The sequence below is a fragment of the Lutra lutra genome, chromosome 16 (genome assembly GCF_902655055.1).
Source record: "Lutra lutra chromosome 16, mLutLut1.2, whole genome shotgun sequence".
In the NCBI taxonomy this organism is placed as follows: Eukaryota; Metazoa; Chordata; class Mammalia; order Carnivora; family Mustelidae; genus Lutra; species Lutra lutra.
Window position 1 is genome coordinate 47,490,374 of NC_062293.1, and position 22,280 is coordinate 47,512,653.

Sequence of the window (22,280 nt, forward strand, 5' to 3'; positions counted from 1 at the left end):
GGCCAGACGGCTTCCCGGGGGAATTCTACCAAACATTTAAAGAAGAACTAATTCCTATTCTCCTGAAACTGTTCCAAAAAATAGCAATAGAAGGAAAACTTCCAAACTCATTTTATGAGGCCAGCATCACCTTGATCCCAAAACCAGACAAGGATCCCAACAAAAAAGAGAACTACAGACCCATATCCTTGATGAACACAGATGCAAAAATTCTCGCCAAAATACTCGCCAATAGGATTCAACAGTACGTTAAAAGAATTATACACCACGACCAAGTGGGATTTATTCCAGGGCTGCAAGGTTGGTTCAACATCCGCAAATCAATCAATGTGATACAACACATTAATAAAAGAAAGAACAAGAACCATATGATACTCTCCATAGATGCTGAAAAAGCATTTGACAAAGTACAGCATCCCTTCCTGATCAAAACTCTTCAAAGTGTAGGGATAGACGGCACATACCTCAATATTATCAAAGCCATCTATGAAAAACCCACCGCAAATATCATTCTCAATGGAGAAAAACTGAAAGCTTTTCCGCTAAGGTCAGGAACACGGCAGGGATGTCCGTTATCACCACTGCTATTCAACATAGTACTAGAAGTCCTAGCCTCAGCAATCAGACAACAAAAGGACATTAAAGGCATCCAAATCGGCAAAGAAGAAGTCAAACTATCACTCTTCGCAGATGATATGATACTCTATGTGGAAAACCCAAAAGACCCCACTCCAAAACTGCTAGAACTTGTACAGGAGTTCAGTAAAGTGTCAGGATATAAAATCAATGCACAGAAATCAGTGGCATTTCTCTACACCAACAACAAGACAGAAGAAAGAGAAATTAAGGAGTCCATCCCATTTACAATTGCACCCAAAACTATAAGATACCTAGGAATAAACCTAACCAAAGAGACTAAGAATCTATACTCAGAAAACTATAAAGTACTCATGAAAGAAGTTGAGGAAGACACAAAGAAATGGAAAAATGTTCCATGCTCCTGGATTGGAAGAATAAATATTGTGAAAATGTCTATGCTACCTAAAGCAATCTACACATTTAATGCAATTCCTATCAAAGTACCATCCATTTTTTTCAAAGAAATGCAACAAATAATCCTAAAATTTATATGGAACCAGAAAAGACCTCGAATAGCCAAAGCAATATTGAAAAAGAAAGCCAAAGTTGGTGGCATCACAATTCCGGACTTCAAGCTCTATTACAAAGCTGTCATCATCAAGACAGCATGGTACTGGCACAAAAACAGACACATAGATCAATGGAACAGAATAGAGAGCCCAGAAATGGACCCTCAACTCTATGGTCAACTCATCTTCGACAAAGCAGGAAAGAATGTCCAATGGAACAAAGACAGCCTCTTCAATAAATGGTGTTGGGAAAATTGGACAGCCACATGCAGAAAAATGAAATTGGATCATTTCCTTACACCACACACGAAAATAGACTCAAAATGGATGAAGGATCTCAATGTGAGAAAGGAATCCATCAAAATCCTCGAGGTGAACACAGGCAGCAACCTCTTCGACGTCAGCCGCAGCAACATCTTCCTAGGAACATCACCAAAGGCAAGGGAAGCAAGGGCAAAAATGAACTGTTGGGATTTTATCAAGATCAAAAGCTTTTGCACAGCAAAGGAAACAGTGAACAAAACCAAAAGACAACTGACAGAATGGAAGAAGATATTTGCAAATGACATATCAGATAAAGGGCTAGTGTCCAAAATCTATAAAGAACTTAGCAAACTCAACACCCACAGAACAAATAATCCAATGAAGAAATGGGCAGAGGACATGAACAGACATTTCTGCCAAGAAGACATCCAGATGGCCAACAGACACATGAAAAAGTGCTCCATATCACTCGGCATCAGGGAAATACAAATCAAAACCACCATGAGATATCACCTCACACCAGTCAGAATGGCTAAAATGAACAAGTCAGGAAATGACAGATGCTGGCGAGGATGCGGAGAAAGGGGAACCCTCCTACACTGTTGGTGGGAATGCAAGCTGGTGCAACCACTCTGGAAAACAGCATGGAGGTTCCTCAAAATGTTGAAAATAGAACTACCCTATGACCCTGCAATTGCACTGCTGGGTATTTACCCTAAAGATACAAACGTAGTGATCCGAAGGGGCACGTGCACCCGAATGTTTATAGCAGCAATGTCTACAATAGCCAAACTATGGAAAGAACCTAGATGTCCATCTACAGACGAATGGATAAAGAAGATGTGGTATATATACACAATGGAATACTATGCAGCCATCAAAAGAAATGAAATCTTGCCATTTGCGACAACGTGGATGGAACTAGACGGTATCATGCTTAGTGAAATCAGTCAATCGGAGAAAGACAACTATCATATGATCTCCCTGATAGGAGGGAGAGGAGATGCAACATGGGGGGTTGAGGGGGTAGGAGAAGAGTAAATGAAACCAGATGGGATTGGGAGGGAGACAAACCATAAGTGACTCTTAATCTCACAAAACAAACTGAGGGTTGATGGGGGGAGGGGGTTGGGAGAGGGGGGTGGGGTTATGGATATTGGGGAGGGTATGTACTATGGTGAGTAGTGTAGTAGTAGTAGTATTAGTAGTATGCTGTGATTTGTGTAAACCTGGCAATTCGCAGACCTGTACCCCGGGGGATAAAAATATATGTTTATAAAGCTGTAAAAAAAAAAAAAAAGAAAAGAAAAAGAAAAAAGAAAAGATGAATACCCAAGTTTTGTAGCAACATGGATGGGACTGGAAGAGATTATGCTGAGTGAAATAAGTCAAGCAGAGAGAGTCAATTATCATATGGTTTCACTTATTTGTGGAGCATAACAAATAGCATGGAGGACAAGGGGAGATGGAGAGGAGAAGGGAGTTGAGGGAAATTGGAAGGGGAGGTGAACCATGAGAAAGTATGGACTCTGAAAAACGATCTGAGAATTTTGAAGGGGTGGGGGGTGGGAGGTTGGGGGCTCCAGGTGGTGGGTATTGTAGAGGGCACGGATTGCATGGAGCACTGGGTGTGGTGCAAAAATAATGAATACTGTTATGCTGAAAAAATAAAAAATTTAAAAATAAATAAATAAATAAATAAAAAGATTAAAAAAAAACAAAAGCTATGGAGGAAACAAATGTGGTCCATCCATACAACAGACTACGATGCAGCCATACAAAGGAAGGAAGCATGGACCCCCGCTGTATCAGGGGTGGACCCCCCAAAACATCACGTGAAGTAGAGAAGCCTGACACAAAGACCACACGTTGTTCAAGCTCATTGATATGAAGTGACCAGAATTAGAAAATCCACAGGGACATAGTGGCATGTCTCTGCCTCTCTGCCTACTTGTGCTCTCTACTTTGTCAAATAAATAAATAAAATCTTAGAAAAAAGCAAAGAATAAAGCCTTTTTAGGGGGCCAGCCGCGCCTGGGGAAGGGGAGCTATTGGCAACAGTTTCAGAGAAAAGATACACGTGAGGCGCCCACCCTTCCTGCCTGTGGACTCTGTCAAGGGATAGAACAATTTTCCCTCACGTGTAAGTCAGATATCTCACTACTTGCAGCTGGAAGCATGTGACAGCCACAGGTGACATCCAGGCACACGGAAGGGGAATTCCACTTTCTGGGGACAAGTTCCCATGACTAGGATGCAAGATGCGTTTTTCCCTCTATCTCAGGCTGGGTCAGCAAGAGGCAGCCTATGAAGGGTGTTCAGCAGGGGAGTAACACAAACAGATTTTGCCTTTGGGAAAAGGTCACACTCAAAATGCTGTGGAAGACAACCACACGATGCTACACGCTGATGTCCATTATCTGTATTTAGGATAATAGCAAATGTTCTGGAAGGAAACACACCAAATTGACTACCTCCAGGAAGAGGGCGAAGATTGGAGATGGTGGCCAAAGGAGACCTTAGCTCTCAATCAAAAAAAAAAAAATCAACAGATGAGTAGATAAGCAGAATCAGTATATCCATGTGATAGAATCTTGAAAACAAAGGAAGCACTGACTGATGCCACAGCACGGGAGAACTCTGAAAATGTTATGCTGAGAGAAAAACCAGACATAAAAAGCCACATATGATTCACGGACATAAAATGATGACAGGCAAACCTATAGAGACAGAAAGTTGATGAGGGGCAGAGAGGAAGGAGAATGGGGAGCTCACTGTCACAGTTTGGGGTGATGAAAATGTTCCGGACATAGTGCTGATGGTCACACAACATTGTGAATGTAATTAATGCCACCAAATTAGACGTTTAAAAATCATAATTTGGGGCACCTGGGTGGCTTAGTGGGTTAAAGCCTCTGCCTCCAGCAGATAATAAAATGTTTAAATTTAAAAAATATATTTTTACAATGTGGTGCCTGGGTGTCTCAGTTGGTAGAGCGGCCGGCTCTTGGTTTTGGTGCAGGTCATGATCTCAGGGTCCTGGGATTGAGCCCCATATTGGGCTCTGCACTCAGCGAGGAGTCTGCTTGAAGATTCTCCCTCCCTCTCCCTCTGCCCTTCCCCCACTACACTCTCTTGCTCTTAAATAAATAATAAAGAAATCTTTTCTAAAACTGTCAATTTTTATTATGGTCAATTTCATGTTATGTATATTCTAAATCACCATCTTGGAGGCTGGGTTGCAGAGTGAAGCTGCAGAGGAGGAGGCTGGCCAGGTGGGAGTGGGTGGACAGGGGCAGCAGCAGTGGCTTTAGAAGGCCTCTGGGAGGAGATGCAACAGGGCTTGGGGACATTTTAGCAGGAGATATCCACGGGACATCCAGGTGGAATGTTCTCCAGCCACTTCCTCATCCATGAAAAGAGGAATTATGAGGTCCTTAGGGAGATGAAGATGGTGTGGTTACCACCCCAGGTCTGCTCCCTCCTGACTGGAGAAAAGGACCAACCACATCCTCCTCACCATCTTGGGCCAGAGGAAGCAGAGTCTCAGAAGGCAGATGAAAACCAAGGGGACGTGGTATCAGAGAAGCCAAGGAAATGACAAGTGTCAAATGCCACGAGATGTCTAGTAAGATGAGGACCAGGATTAAGTAACAGGGCCCTAGGATGTCACCAGTCACCTGGGGGACCTGTATTTTAGAACATTCAACCTAAATTTCCAGAACACCCAAGAGCTTTAAACGACTTCTTCCTTATCATCCCAAACTGGACTCATCCACCCCCATGTCACCACCCCCACAACTCAACCAGGGCCTTACAATCTTACAATCTAGCACCGCACTCTGCCTCTAGGACCAGGAATGAAGAAAGAAAACACACATAAACATCTATCATGGGCCATGTACTGTTCACTACTGGTCTTCATGGCAGTCCTGTAAGGCAAGTGCAGTGTGTTGAGGGCCTCCTCAGAAGTCAGGTCCACCCAGAGCCTCAGGATGTGAGCATATAATGCTCACAGGGTCCTTGAAGATGTATTAGTTCAGATGAGGGTGGATTAGGATGGATCCTAAAACCAATGACTGCTGAACTCATAGAAGTGCAGACACAAAGAGACACACAGAGGACAACGCCATGTGAAGACAGAGGCAGAGATAGAGTGATTAGTCTGCCAGCCAAGGAACACCCAGGGCTGCCAGCCACCACCAGCAGCTGGGAGAGAGGCCTGGAGCAGGTTCTCCCTCAGAGCCCCAGAAGGAACCACCCCTTAGGGCACCTAATTTCAGACTTCCAACCTTGTGAACTGTGAGGGAATAACTTTCTGTTATTTTAAGATCCTCAGCATGTGGTAATTTCTTATTTTTTTTTAAGATTTTGTTTATTTGATGGACAGAGATCACACAAGTAGGCAGAGAGGCAGAGAGAGAGAGAGGAAAGCAGGCTCCCTGCTGAGCAGAGATCCTGATGCGGGGCTCGATCCCAGGACTCTGGGGTCATGACCTGAGCTGAAGGCAGAGGCTTAACATGCTCAGCCACCCAGGTGCCCCACATGTGGTAATTTCTTAGAGCAGCCCAAGGAAACTAAAACAGTGGGTATGATCCATCACTTCACTTCTCTGGGCCTCCAAGCTGGGTTAGTGTTAACCTCCCTCATCTACTCTGGGACATCGCCAAACCAAGTTTCTTGGCCGAAAGAGCCAAGAATTGTAAATGAAGAAATTCACAAGGTAATGTCACTCGACTGGGCCTCAAGGCAACAGGATGGCCAGCCTCCCCAGGCCGCTTCACCCTCACCCGGCATCCCACCGCTGGCTTCTGCATGCCCGGACTGGCATTTCTCATTGGTTGCAGATACACTACGCTGAGTAGGGAAAAACATGCCTGCGCCACGCCTACCCTGTGAAGGAGTCCCATATGATTATCAGGCAGTCGGGCCCTTTGTCTGCCGTGGCAATCCACCGCCTGTCTTCACTGATGCAGAGGCAGGAGATCACGTTGGCGAGGCCCTGCAGAAACGCAGAGAAAATGCTCTGAATATTCAGGATGGCCAGAGAGGCTGAGCCCCACAGAGAGAACTAAGCTCCCCTTCCAGGTTCACCGGGCTGAAAATTCCACTCCTATGGCCTTTCCCCGGCATTTCACCATAGCCAGTGGTTTTCTGATTTTCTCTCCCTCAAACCCCTGAAGGGTAAGCCACACTCCCCACAAGGACAGGGGCTCCCTACAGATGTAGGCATGTGCCCAACTCTGAACCCAGGTGGGGAATAAATGTTGGGGTTCTGCCTCACCTCCAGCCCCCTTGAAGCCCTGCTGGCCTCCTCTCCCTTAAACAGTGTCCACTCAGGCCACTGAGCAGATCTGGAGCAAAAGCCTCTCTTCTGGTCTCCCTGCTTTCATTCCCATCCCCTCACAATCCTTTCCCAGTAACTCAGGAACCTTCTGGAAACAAACAAGATGCTAGTGCTCCCTGCCAGGAAATAGCCCATTTCCTCCCTCCTTCCTCTCCCCTTGCTCACTCCATGTCAGTCATACCAGCCTTCTTTCTGGGCCCCTTGGGCAGGCCTGCAAACCTGGAGCTCCCAGGGTCTGGACTGCTCCTCCGCAAACTGCCCCTGGTTGGTTCATTCTGCTCAGTCAGTCAGATCTTGGCACAAAGGACATGTTTGCCAGCGCAACCAACTGGAGGGCCATCTCTCACTCCTGATCTCTCTCCTGCAGCAGCCCACATTTCCTTTGGAGTGCTTGTTGTAATTCATAATTATGTATTTATGAGACTATAAGCTCCATGTTTTGTTCATGACTACAGGCCCAGAGTCTGAAACAAAGAGTTTCTGATAAATACCTATGGAATAAATGAACAAAGGAATGAATGGATGGATGGATGGATGGATAGTCAAGGCCATTCCCAGCCACCTGCAGGAGGCTGGACAGCTGCCTGGCATGGTCCCTATTTCTCAGCCCATCTGCCTGCTGCTCCTTCCTCGCTTTGCAGACACAAACTACCCCCTCTCCCTCCCATCAGCATTGTGCTCAGTGCTGCACATTCAACTAAGCTCCAGGAAAGGCTGCTTGCTGGGCTTGTGTGTTTCTGAACATCTAGAGAGCAAATTCTGCACCTACATGGCATGGATCCCTGAGTACAGACTAGGCTTTTGGGAAACCCTCTGTGATGTTTTTGACCTAGGCATTGACTTAAGGAAGGTCCTTATTAAAATATATGTCCGGGGGTTCCTGGGCGGCTCAGTCAGTTAAGCATCTGCCTTCAGATAAGTCTTTGATCTCAGGGTCTTGGGATAGAGCCCCACATCAGGCTCCCTGCTCAGCAGGGGAGTCTGTTTCTCCCTCATGCTCTCTTTCATTTGCTCTCTCAAATAAAAAAATAAAATCTTAAAAAGCAACAACGAAAACTTACATACCTGAAGATGGTGCTGAGTATTCTTGAAGACATCGTAGATGACCACAGTGTGAGCACAGACATACAGAAGAACTCGCTGGTTTTCATCTTGAATATAGTAAACAGGAAGAAAAATGTTCCATCTGAAAGACCAAGTCATGGTCTGGAAGACAAAGGCAAGACCAGCAAGACACTGAGTGCGCCGAGCCCAGAACTGTGATGCCAGGCACCCCTGGCGCAGTCTTTGGAGGGGAAGGATTGCACATCAGTCCAAAGTGAGGGAAATCACTTCATGAACATCTTCAATGGCATGCTAGGGTGTGGAGGACCCTCGAATCCATGACGCTGAGTGAAAGGGGTGACATACTGTGCAGGGTCAGTCTGATCCATAGATATGGAAAGGAGCCCAGTGGCTGCTAGGGGCCTAAGGAAGGTAGTCGGGGAGTGACGGCTAGGGGATATGGATTTCTTTTGTGGGGGATGAAAATGTTCTGGAATTAGACAGTGGTGATAGCTGCACAACCTTGTGAACATGCTCAAAAGCAATGGATGATACACTTTCAAAGGGTCAGTTTTACGAGGATGTGGAGAAATTGGGACCACTGGGCACTCATGGTGGGAATGTGAAATCGTGCAGCTGCTGTGGAAAACTCCAGGGAGAGCTCTCAAAACACTGAAAGCAGAATTAGCGTATCATGCAGCAATGACACTTCTGGATACCTAGCTCAAAGAACTGGAAGCAGGGTCTCAAAAGGACATTCACATGCCCATGTTTAGAGCAGCATACTTCACAGAAACAAAAAGGTAAAAGGAAGCCAAGTGTTCCATGACGGATGAAGGGATGAACATGTGAGTGTTGTTCAGGCTTCCACAGGAAGGAGATCCGACGCTTTACGACATGGATGGGTCTTGGGGACATCACGTAAGTAAAATCCACCAGTCACAGAAAGACAAAATACAGTAGGATTCCACTGACATGGTCCCAAGAGGAGTCAGATGTGTAGACACAGAATGTGGAATGGTGGTTGCCAGGGGCAGGGCTGGGGAACGGGGAGTTGTTCAATGGGTAGTTCAATGGGTAGAGTTTCTGTTTCATGAGATGAGTTCCAGGCTTTGGTTGCACCACAGTGTGAATGGACCTACTACAATGCTGTACACTTCAAAATGGTGAAGATTTTGAATTTCTGGTAAATTTTAGGAGTGCCTGGTGGCACAATTGGATCAGCAACTCACTCTTGGCTTTGGCTCAGGTCATGATCTCAGGGTTGTAGCATCCAGCCCGACATCAGGCTCCAGGAATAGTCTGCTTAAGACTCTCCTCTGCCCTTCCCCACCCCCTCTCTCTTTCAAATAAATAAATAAATATTTAAAAGAAAGATGAGGGGCGCCTGGGTGGCTCAATCATTGGGTGTCTGCCTTTGGCTTAGGTCATGATCCTAGGATCCTGGGATCGAGCCCCTGCCAGGCTCCCTGCTCCTCAGGAAGCCTGCTTCTCCCTCTCCCACTCCCCTTGCTTATGTTCCCTCTCTCGCTGTGTATCTCTCTGTCAAATAAATAAAGTCTTTTTTTTTTAAAGATGGTGAATTTTACTTTATGTGTATTGTACCACAATTTCAAATTTTAAGAAGGTAAATTTAATGGTATGTGAATTATACCTTGCTTTAAAAAGAAAAGAAAGTCAACAGTAAACAGAAAGAACGTCCTATCCTCCTAATCCCCAGAACCTAGACTGTTCAGTACCTGACACATAGTGAGCACTTAATATTGTGAAATTCAATTTACTTCATGAAAATATATGGAAGGGGGACATTAAAGTATAGTCACTAAGGAACTTCATAAGAAAGGCAATTATTCAGCTGGGAATATTTGTATTTGGTCTTCATATACCATTTCCCCTGGAAGAATAAAGCACAAAGAGACAAAATTCCCTAGGCATAATTAAAAATTCCATATTCAGGGCACCTGGGTGCCTCAGTGGGTTAAAGCCTCTGCCTTCAACTCAGGTCATGATCCCAGGGTCCTGGAATCGAGCCCCACATCGGGCTCTCCGCTCAGCAGGGAGCCTGCTTCCCCCTCTCTCCCTGCCTGCCACTTTGCTTACTTGTGATCTCTCTCTCTCTCTGTCAAATAAATAAAATTTAAAAGAGAGAGAGAGAGAGAGAGAGAGAAAACCAATACAGGAATGGGAAAAGAAAAGAACAGAAAGAAGGTGTCCTCAAGGAACTAAACAAATTTGTGGAGGGAGGTGGTCTAAAAGAGTTGAGTTCTGCAGTGAGCCCAAGTCTAACAGGGGACCCAAACCCCTGGCATGCAGGACACTTGCTCTCATTAGCGATATCCCCAGATGTCGTGCTAGCTGGCTAATCAAGCCAAAAGTCTTCACGGGCTCTAAAACTTGTTCTATCTCTCAGACTGGACAAGCCCATGTTTTGACCTTGAACTCCTCTGCTCAAAGTAAACCCAGTCTACAGAAACGAGGCTGTCATTTGTCTGCATCTCCCACTAGGAGTTTGCCATCATCCTCATCATCACTACCATCCTTGCCACCACCACCACTATCATCATCTAGATGTGAACACCCGTCCAGTGCTCACTATGTGTCAGGAACTACATTAAACACTTTACGTGCATCCGATCGCTTACAAATCTTCCAAAGGCAGAATCTACAGGGAAAAAGGGAGGTGAATCCTAGGAAGCAATTTTCAGTGGCACATGGAGGAGGAATGGAAAAACTCTCCTCCTCTTCCTTCTCTTGGTAAATGGTAATATTTGTGCGGCAAAGGCAGATGCCAGTCAACCCCCTGGTGCCTTTCTCAGTGGCTTTCACTTTTTCCATACTTTTTGCTTTCTGGTCCATCTCCGAACATGCAGTTTTAGGAGCCCGTAATGGTTTTAGGAGCTTGTGAAGAGGTATCAAGCCAACTAAGGCAGAAGAGGTGAGGAGAGGAGGGAAAGGGGAAAGGAATGGAGGAGGAGGAAGTGAGAAAGAAGGGGAATGGGGAGGAGAGGGAGAGATTGTCCTTGAGTCTCCCACAAGAAAGGGCACCCTATGTAACAGACAAACCACGTCCAGAATTTCCTGCCTGGGGAGCAACACTGTCTGACCCAGATGTCAGGCCCAGAGGCAGCACTCCTGTCACACATGTCTCTCCAGAGCGCTGAACTGAACTTTAGAACATACGAGTCTATTATTAGTTCAAAAGGATATTTCTGGTGTTATTTTTTCTTCCATATGCATAACATCCCCTTATTTCACAGTGCTTTTAAAGCACTAGAGGTCACTAAAAACCATGTTACAATCATTTACCAAAGGATACACGTTGGCGTGGTCATCCTTTCGAAACAATATGTCCTTGCTGGTAGACACCAGTGATTTCTCCAGGATCTCTGCTTTGGACTGGAATTCTTCCTCTCATCACTCACTTAACTCTGATCACCTTTTTTCCTCTCTCCTTTCCTGTCCCAGTTCATCCTGAGGCATCTGGTCGATTTTGTCCCCAAGCTCACTTGAGGGCTGTGTTTCAGGGAAACTAATCTCTGGTTCCTCGGAACCGCTTTGATCCAAATTAAGAAATTTTCCTTTTGAGCTCAAGTCTCTTAAAGGCTCATTTGTTTCCAAATACTCTTATTCTAACGCATCCTTTGACTCGCTAAGGGTCTCTTAAAAAAGAAATAAAAGAAGATTGTGATTCCAAATACAGTGTATAGCTGCTTCATTCCTTCCTTTACTTTTCTTTCTGTTCCTACTCAGCCAGCCTTAGTGCTCACCTCACACTGGAACTATGAACTGTTTCAAAAAGGTGCCTGGGGTGGGTATCTGGGGGGCTCAGTTGGTTAAGTGTTTGCCTTTGGCTCAGGTCATGATCCTGAGGTCTAGGATGGAGCCCCACATTGGGTTGCCTCCTCAGTGGGGCGTCTGCTTCTCCCTCTCCTGCTCTCCCCCTGCTTGTGCGCTCGCTCTCTCACTCTCTCTCTCTGTCAAATAAATAAGTAAAATCTTAAAAAATAATAATAATTTAAAAAAATAAAAAGGAGCCAGGAACACTTTGTACTTAAATAACATGAATCATGTGTGTGCCAGGTTTATTCTTGGCCTACAAGCAGAACCACACAGCAAAACCATCCTTCTAAGTGGCCCTGGTCATCTCCAAGGATGGGCAAGTCACAGTCACTTCTCCACAGCTGAGTTCTCCTTCAGGGAGAGAGCCTACATTACTAATCACGCTGACTCTGTTCTAAGACAAGTGCATTCCAACTAACCCCTAGGAACTCTTTCTGTCAGCTCCCCTGCACACCTCCTCCAGGAGGCCTTCCCTGACCATCCTCCTAGCTGGGCTAAGTGTCCTTGATTTTTGTTTTTTAAATATCTCCCATGCATCACTCAATCACTGCACTTAGGATATTGTTTTATGGTGTTCAGGTATCAGTCTGCCTCCCTACACACCCTAGAGCTCCTTAAGAGAATGGACTATATCTTATTTGTATTATCCCCATAGCCTGGCAAATGGTGAGCATTCCAGGATTCTGAATGAATGAATGAATGAATGAATGAATGACTTAAAATTACTACTTACTAGGGAAGTTCCTGACATGACTGACTGGGAATCAGTCAGTGTAAGTATCTCTAAACTGGTCATGGACTTGGTGATTTCTTGGGGCTTTGCTGTGGTTTCTTCCTGAATGGCAGCCTCCTCCCCCTGGGCTTCTCCAGCCTTTTCCTCTGACAGCCTCCTCCTCTTGGCCATATTCTTCCTCCTCCTCCTCTTCTTCTTCCTCTTTCCTTTCCTCCCCTTCCTCCTGAACTCCACCCTCCTCCTCTACTCCCCCCCTTCCTCTTCCTCCTCCACTTCTTCCTCTTCTTCCTCCCCTTCCTCCCCCTCTTCCCCTTCTTCCTCCTCCCTCCCTCCCTTTCTTCATCTGCCACCTCCTTTTCCCCTTCCTCCCCCTTTTCCCCTTTCTCCTCCACTCCTTCCTTCTCTTCTCCTTTCTCTTCCTTCTCCTCCTGCTCCCCCTCCTCCTGAGGCTTTCTCTATACTAACATGTCATCTTCTTTTAATTCCTGTTGCATACTTTCCACCTCTCTATCATATTGATTATACTCTTCTTCCACTTCTGTTTCTTCATCTTTTTCTGCTTCTTCTAGTGGGTACTCCCCTGCACCTGACATTCTTCTTTGTGGAGTTTCCTTTAGAGAAATATTGACCATAACCATCAGCAGTTCACTCTGCTTCCCATTTTAATTTCCTAGTGCATGAACCTATCAATGAACTGTGTAATACCAGCTCTAGTTCCTTTCCACAGGAATAAAAAGAATTTTATACTTCTGGAAAAGCCTGTACCAAATCGGAAGCATATTGATGCCAGGGCCTCTCACCATTCCAGGAATAATTTTAGAGCCCTGTAACTCACTTTGTATATATCCATATTCCCACAGGCAAGCAAAATGATAACCCAGGCATTAACAATTACAATAATGTAAATAAGGACAGAAGCAGCGGCTTAGTGGTTAAAAGCGTGGGCTTTGCAGTCAGCCTCTCCTAGCACCCAATCCTGGTTCCACCACTCATTTGCTCTGAGACCTTGGGCAAGTCGCTGTACCCTCAGAGTGCATATTTGCTCACAGGCAGGATAAAAGAGAGAACCCTAAATTCTGGGGTTGAGATGACCTATGTAAAATGTTCAATGCAGCTGCCACAGAGGGCTTGAGAAAGGCAGCAATCATTTACAAAGTTTAACAGCCTTCTGTCATAGTCTCTCATTCATTTTTTTCTGGCAAAGTAGAGTTTGAGGCTCTGGGAGTTGAAATGACTTAATGGGCTCACACCGCTGGAAAGAGGCAGACCTCTCTAATGCTCGGTTCCTCCAGGTGGAAAAAGCATTGCTAATATTTCAAACCCGGGGCCTTGAGTATGGGGCCTGCTCCCACTGCAAACTTTGCCAGCGCATCTTGATGCGGGGGCCCAGGGGAGGGGAGGAAAGTGTGGGTGTCTGTGGGGGAGGAGAGGGGGACACAACGCCAAGGTGCTGCTCCTACCTCCAGCTTAGTCTCTCTGAGGCCTCCCCGGACCCCTTCTGGGGTGGGGCGAGTGCCCCCAACCTCTGCAGGGCACCAGGCCCTCCCACACCAGGACGCACGCCCCCCCCCCCTCACAAAATGCGCCCTCGAGGGCCTCAAAGGCCCAGCCCTTCCCACCGCCTGGACCCCTCAGTTACCTCCCCAGCCTCCAGCAGCCACTGCTTTCTCCTCCGCGCGTTCTCCCAACCTATGGTTTCCACCCAAGCCCCGCCCAGAGTTAACCGCCTGGAGGACAAGATGCCATAAAGTAGGAGGGCCGGCCGGTGGTCACGGGTCCAAGGCTCTGCCTTGCGTCTGCCAGCACGCATCCTGGCGGTCACCGGGGGAGAGGCGACGCTGGGGACCTGCTAGTGAAATTAGCCTTCCTTGTCCCAACCACCTCTTAAGCTACCTCCCCCAACATTTTCCCAAGGCGCCAAGGCCTGAGAAGCGGCATTGGTGGTACCTGGAATTCTGACTTTCTAAAGATTAGGTATGAGAGATTTGGTAAAATCCTCCTTGTCAAAAGCAAAACAGCTGGCTTCTCCGCGAAGTTGACCCCCTTACTGGACATGCAGTCCCCGGCAGCGGTGCCCGCGCCCCCCCCAGGTCCCGCCCTCATGGCCAAGGGACGAGGGGCCTTTGCCCTCGTTCTCCTGCTGCAGGCGCCTGAAGTGCGGCAGCGGGAACTCCAGTTTGTCCAGTTTGTCCGCAGGCTGGTGCCTCGCCGCGTCCACCGTGAAGCCCTGCAGCAGCTCCCACAGTCCCGCAGGGATCTCCCTGCACATCCTGCCTGCCCCGAGGCGGGCACCTGGGCGCCGCCCTCGCCTCCTCCCTGGACTGGTCTGCGGCCCCGTGGCCCCCAAGCGAGCGCGCTCAGACGGTGCTGCAGGCACTACTCGCTGCTACCGCGGCGCTCTGGGTCCCAGCGGCCCGGCTGGCGCAGGCCGCGGCTCCAGGCGCTCGGCGCTCCCGGTCGCTTCTCTCCCCACCCCTCCCACTCTCAACCATCATTCATTTTGGTGAAGGATTTTGTTTCTTTTAGGGAAAGAGCACACGTGAGTGGGGGAGGCTGGAAGGGCAGGATAAAGAGAGAGTCCTAGTGGACTCTGCCCTGAGCCCAGGGCTTGCCTCAGGGCTCAATCCCAAGAGCCTGAGATCACCACCTGAGCCAGAACCAAGAGTTGGGCACTTCACTGAGGGTGCCGCCCAGGTGCCCCTCAGCTGTTGGTTACAAATTTCTTGAGATGGGCGCCTGAGTGGCTCAGTTGGTTGAGCGACTGCCTTCGGCTCAGGTCATGACCCTGGACTTGCAGGATCTCATCCCACATCAGGCTCCCAGCTCCTTGGGGAGTCTGCTTCTCTCTCTGACCTGCTCCTCTCTCATGCTCTCTCTCACTCATTATCTCTCAAATAAAGAAAGAAAATCTTTTTTTTTTTTTTTAAATGTCTTGAGCCTTGTTTTATGGGCTTGAATGTGGTTGATCTCAATGAGTATTTCCTGCATCCTTGGGTATTCTGCATTTGTTGGGCCTTGTGTTCGAGTGCCAAACAGGTCAAGTAGGTTGAATGGATTTTTAGGTCTATTGACTTCCCACTTTTCTCTCTGCTTGTTCTATGAATTATTGACAGAGGAGTGTTGAATTCTCCCAATTGAACTGTGGATTTGTCCATTTCTTTTTTTCAGGATGTTTTTGCTTCATGGATTTTGAAGCTTTCTCATCAGATGCAGACACCTTGATGATGGTCATGTCTTTCTAAATTGATCCTTTATTGTTCTGAATTGTCTTCTTTCTCTGTTCATTATATTGGTTGTCTCTCTTTTGTCTCTTGTCAAGACCTATGAAATTCAGCCTTTAGGATTAGTTTGTGTACGGTATAGCCCTTTTCATCATTTTTCTTTTCACAAAATCTATACTATCCTCTGTATCCTTCTATTTAAGTTTATTTTTCACTGACATATTTAGGTCTTTTAGGTCTTTTCTTTAAATAGAATATTAGTAGTTCATTCTGAAGGTCATTGTTGAAATGTTGAAGTTGAAATCTACTACCTTGCTAGTCGTGTTTTCTTTTTCCCGTCTGTTCCTTCTTCCCTTTTGAATTGCCTTCCTTTCGATGAACTGAGTCATTTGTAGGATTCTATCTTCCATCTATTATTGGCTGTCACACGTGCAGTGAGATATTAGTAGGTAATTCTGACTCTTTCTAAAATTGTTCTCCCACTTGTTCAAGGAATCTGTAGAGTAACCTTTATTTGAGGGATCTTTTCGTCCTGCTACTAACTCATGATCCTTACCGGGTCTCTACTGAATATTCTGACTTAGCCAAAAGAACTCTTCCCTCTGGCTGGTTGAAACTCAAATGACCTCCAGCCTTGTATGAGTCTTGAGAATCATCTGGTTCAGTTGCCTTTACTCTTTGTTAGAATCTGGGGCATTTTCTTATACACACACTGCTTCCTATTGAGCAAGGAATCAAGAGGACTCCAGTGTGTATTTCCAAGAGCTTGTTTTCCACTTGACTTCCTTCTTTCTGGAACCCATAGCCTTTTCATCACTCCAGCCTTCCTGAATTCCAATCTCTTTTTCCTCACACCAGTGAGACTCCCATCTTTACCTTGGAATCTCCTCCATACCCCCACCATCCAGAACTCCTCCAGGTGAAAAGCCGAGAGAATCCTGGGTTTAGTTTTTTTTGTTGTTGTTGTTTGCTTGTTTTCCTTTTCAGAGGGTTCACAAACATGTGTTCCTTTTCAATGTTTTAAAGAGTTTTATATATATATATATATATATATATATATATTTCCTATCCAATTCCCCATGGGCTTATGGTTGGGTTCTTTTCCTCTAACAAGGTATGTATTAGTTTTCTAGGGCTGCTATAACAAGATCCCATAAGCCTAGTGGCTGAAACAACAGAAATGGACAGTCTCACAGTTCTAGAAGCTACAATGTTGGTAGGCCATGCTCCTTTTGTGGGTATTAAGGAAGGATCTGTTCCAGGCCCCTGTCCCAGCTTGAAGTATTGCCCTGGCTTTGGTCTTCTTCACATGGCCTTCTCCCTCAGTGCATATCTGTGTATCCCATGTTTCCCTTCTTAGAAGGACACAAGTCCTCCTGAATTAGGGGCCCAGCCTACTCAAATATGACCTTATCCTAGCTAGTTACATCTCCAGGGACCCTATTTCCAAGTAAGGTCACGCTTCCAGGTGCTGGGCTTTAGGAATGGGGTAGTTTATATGCATACATACACACACGTGCGCGCACGCACACACACACACACACACACACGTACATATATATATATATTCTGTTATTTATTTATTTATTTTTGCTAATAAAACCTTTTTGTTAAGAATCTCAGTCTTCCTTTCATTACAAGGTTATTTGCATGCTTTTGGTGCCTACTGTACAATTTGACCACCTCGACCTCCTCAATCTCCATGAAAGTTATTGTTACCTAAAGTTGTCTGCCATCTTTTTTAAAAACAGTTGGCATCTTTTTGGAGTTTACAGTTTTTTTGGTATTGAATATCTGTTTATGGGCTGATGAAGGTGACTTTCACCCTAGTCTTTCCTTCTGAATTTGTTTCTTTTTGGGAAAGTAAATTCTCTAGTGTTTTAAAAGAAGGACCTAGAAAAGCTAACTGGTTATTCTTTGTAAATCTACATTCCTTTTTCTCATTTTGTATGTACTTTAATTGACCAGAGATTTGGAGGCTGACAGCATTTATCAGCATTTAAAATACATAAAGAAAAACTTGTATTTTTAAAAAGGGATCTAAAAAGGGATGAAGCAAACAAATTGCAAGACAACAGACAACAATTGAGGGGCTCAGTCATTTTATGAAATGTCAATGGGTTCTATACTCTAATGAAAAGATTAAATTTGTTAGATTGAATCAATACCCACATACACACATAATGGTGTGCTGCTTCTACGAGATACATAATAGGCTCACCAAGGCAGAAATAAAATTCAGTACTATTGAACACCTAAAACTGAACAACTAATCTACAAACCTAGAAGGGGACATCCTAGCCAGTATAATAAGTGATAGAGGAAACATTAAAGGTATAACAACTGGATAAAATGAGTGAAATTTGTATAGAAAGATATTCTAAGAGAATGTACAAAGTATTAGAATCAGGAAGTGAATTAATCAAAGTCATCGGATATAAGTTAAAAATTAAGAAAAATTCATTGGAATTCTGTGAAATACTAACAAAGGTTGAAAATCCTATTGAAGAGAGCACAAAACGAGGACTTCATCTATCCAAAGACTTTATACAGTCTGTACACAGCAAGTCTCCACCCAGAAAACCATAAAAGATTACTAAGGGGAATTTATGATCTAAATAAATGGGATGTCCAATATGTTAATATGTTACCTATGTTAATAGAACAGGTTTATAGATTGGATGATTGGTATTGTAAAGTTTCAATTTACCCCACCTTGATTGAGAGATACAATGCAATCCCAGTTTCCTATCTAGCAAGTGCCTGTGTACATGGGTAAGCCAATTCTTATATTTCCATGGAAATGAAAAGGACTAGTAATTCCCCATCAAATCTGAAGAATGAAGCAAGAGCAAGAGTGAGGGAGAAAGAGAGTGAGAGGAGAATCTGATGGGATTGGATTTATTACAAAAGGACTATTGAAATGACCAGAGAAAACAGACAAACAAAAAAGGGCAGACTTTGACAAAGCAGTGCTAAACTACGTGAATATCCACATGGAACATAAGAGCCTAAAACTCTATTCAAGACTGATGTAGCCTAAATATGAAAGAGGACATCAGAAGTTTTCTGGAAGATAAAATAGGAAAACATTTTTAGGATCTGGGGGAGGTGGCAGAGATTAATGGAACAGTACACCAAAAACGTGAAGCATAAGAAAGGTTGGGAAGTTGTACTCTACTCATTAAAAGGTTAAAAAAAAAATCTTGCCCTCCAAATGACAAGACTAAAACTACGAAAGGCTCTATCAATATACCAGCTAAGGAACTGTATACAAATCTAGATAGGATAACTAGGAATCAATAAAGAAAGGTAGGTAACTTAAAAACAATGAAAATACTTGAACAGAAATATCCCAAGGAGAAAAACATCAGCCAATAAACACATGAAAAGATTCCTAACATCCTCAGTGATCACAAAAGAGCAAAGGAAAACACAATGTGTTAGTGTTAACACACAGAAGGCAGACCCAAAAAAGTGTTGCTTAATCAAACTGATGTAATAGGCAATGGAGTGGGGCACCTGGGTGGCTCCATTGTTAAGCATCTGCTTTCTGCTGGGGTCCTGATGCCAGGATCTTGGGATCAAGCCCTGCCTGGGGCTCCCTGCTCAGCAGGAAACCTGCTTCTCCCTCTCCTGCTTCCCCTGCTTGTGCTCCCTCTCTGCTTTCTGCTCCCTCTTTCACTGTCTCTCTCTTTCTGTCACATCAGTCAATCAATCAACCAATTCTTTAAATTAAGTAAGTAAAAATAAAATGGAGTCGCACAGGGTACTAATGAACAACAAGAATGTTTAGGGTTGTTTTGTTTTGTTTTGTTTTTGATGTTCCTTCTTTCTTTTACAGACAGAGATGAGAAGTAGGCAGAGAGGCAGGCAGAGAGCGAGGGGGAAACAGGCTCCATGCTAAGCAGAGAGCCAGATGTAGGGCTGGGTCCCAGGACCCTGGGATCATGACCTGAGCCAAAGGCAGGAGGCTTAATCCGCTGAGCCACCCAGGCGCCCCTGTGAATAGGTTTCTTGCCAGTGCCTTGAACGCCCTGGCATCTGCAGCCAGCTTCTCCTCTTCCTCCCCCATTCTCAGAGTCAAGAGTCGGTGTGCAAGGGCTTCTCCGCAAAGTTGACCCCCTCACTGGGGTGCCGCCCCCATGGCGGAGACCACGTGCCCCCAGGTCCCGCCCTCATGGCCAAGGGAAGAGGGGCCTTTGCCCTTGTTCTCCTGCTGCAGGTGCCTGAAGTTCGGCAGCGCGAACTCCTGCAGGTCCACAGGGTGGTGCCTCGCCACATCCACCGTGAAGCCCTGCAGCAGCTCCGACAGTCTCGCGGGGATCTCGCTGCACATCCTGTCTGCCCCCCAGCGGGCGCCTGGGCGCCGCCCTTCCTGCCTCCCTGGACCGCTCTGTGTCCCCGAAGCCCCCAAGCGAGCACGCTTGGAGGGCGCTGGAGGCGCTACTCCCTGCTAGCACAGCGCCCTGGGCCTCGGTGGCTGCGGCTCCCAGCGCTTGGCTGCTCTCGGTGGAAGCGCAGAGCCAGTGCCACGGGATGGCTTCAGGATGACACATTTGCCCAGCAAGCCCCACTCCGTCCCATGAAGAGAGAAGCGGTGGTGACACCGAGAAGCACAGAGCAAGGCGCCAACCCCTCAGCTCCTTGAACGAGCTTCCTGGAGGGGGCCCTGTTAGCTCCGCATTCCGCTAACACCCAAAGCCTTCTCTCAGATGCGGACGAAAGTGCACACAACCTGACAGCGTGGGCCTCCGCCCCAGGGACCTGTGGGTGCTGCCAGCGCCTTTGGTGCGACAGCAGGCTTCAGGGAGACTCGGCCATTTCCCCCAGGGGCCTGGAAGCCAAACGAGACAACGCGGCCCTGAATTCAAAGCAACACCGTGCTCCGGTAAAAATGTCCTCCTCCGAAGGACGTGCGCGAAGAGAGAAGCGTGGATGAGAGAGGAAGCGGCCCACTTCCCGAGGCGGGAGCTCCCAGGCTGTGGGGCCATCCTCTCTCGGGACAGCACCTCGCGTCATCCACGGGGAAGCAGTGTGCCGACTCGGAGTGTGTGGGAATGCCCGAGGACAAGCCCCTCGACCTCCTTATGAGAAACAAGTCAGGGTGGAATGGCAACACCGTCCCTGCACACATCGCTCCACGGAGAAGGATGCCTTCTCAATGCTTAGCCAGGAAACCTCAAGTGAGTCCCACAGCCTTACCTCTAAGAAACAAGCCAGAAGCCGAGCTACCTTTCATGTGCAGGCCTCTTTCACGAAGAAAGAAAGAGTTGCGCCATCTGGATGGGGCAGCAGCCTAAGGAAGGCTGCCTGCCGGGCCTCAAGTTGGCAGCCGTCGCTGAAGGCAGCCCCTTACCTGGGCCTCAGTGAAGCCCAGCACAAGGGCATGGAATGCGGCTCCTGCTGGACCATGACACGGGACCCACAGCAGAACAAACACTCTAGTTCTGAGGGCGTGGGAGGTCTCGGACAGCAGCCCCGCTTCCCTCAGCCTGATGCCAGGTCTGAGTTCCCTCATCTCCATGAACAAGCTCTACGGAGGAGGCCCAGTTAGCCCCTGTTCCCCCAAAGCAAAAAGCCTTCTCTCAGACGCTGGCAAACCTATGCACACCCCGAGGGCTTTGGCCTCCACCCCAGCGACCTGTGGGTGCCGCCAGCACCTCAGGAGTGACAGTGTGTTTCAGGGAGATAGAGACGTTTTGCACAGTGGCCCAGAAGCCGAACGAGCCTGCGGGGACCTGAAATTAGAGCAAAAGCGTTCTCTGGGAAAAGCGTCCTCCCCCGAATAGAGTCCAGGAAGAGATACTCGTGGATGAGAGAGGAAGCAGCCCGCTTCCTGTTGGGCGAGCTTGTGGGCTGAGGGACTGTCCTCTGCCGGCTCAGCACCTGGCATCGTGCAAGGGGAAGTGGTTTGCTAACTCAGAATGTGTGTGAACACCTGAGGTAAAGTCCTTCTGCCTCCCTCTGAGAGAGAAGTCAGTGTGGGATGTCAACACCATCCACGCACATGTCGCTCCATGGAGAAGGATGCCTTCTCAAACCTGAGCCTGCACAATGCAAGAGAGAACCAGAACCTTACCTCCAAGAAACACGCCTGAAGCCAAGCTGCCTTTCACGTGCAGGTCTCTCTTGCCAAGAGAAAAAGAGTGGCGCCCGCGTGTTGGTGCAGAAGCCTGAGGAAGGTTCCCAGCCCTGGGGTTGGAGGACATCCGAGAAGGTGCCCTTTCACTCACCACACAGAAGCCCCGCAGAAGGGCATACAAACTGGCTCTTGCTCCTACCGTGACCGCGGGACCCACAGCAGAACACACACTCTAGGTCTGATTGCTTGGGAGTACTTCTGACAGCAGCCCCGCTTCTCTCCGCCTGACCATCGCCATCGGTCGGCCCCACTGGATCAAGCATTAAGAAAGCACCATGCTAGAAAAGAGAGAAAGCCCAAATTAATAAAATTATGAATGAAAAGGGACAGATCACAACTAACACCAAGGAAGTAGAAACAATCATCAGAAGTTATTATCAACAGTTATATGCCAATAAGCTAAGCAACCTAGATGAAATGGATGCATTCCTGGAAAACTATAAACTCCCAAAACTGAACCAGGAAGAAAGCGACAACATGAATAGACCTATATCTAGTAACGAGATTGAAGCAGTGATCAAAAACCTCCCAAAAAAC

General features: G+C 46.7%; 1 protein-coding gene across 3 annotated transcripts in view; it reads right to left on the reverse strand.

Moving 5' to 3' along the window:
• LOC125086968 (ATP-sensitive inward rectifier potassium channel 12-like) overlaps nt 1–22,280 on the reverse strand; it is an 874,374-nt gene that overhangs the window by 59,740 nt on the left and 792,354 nt on the right. The gene's annotated exons all lie outside the window — the stretch shown is intronic.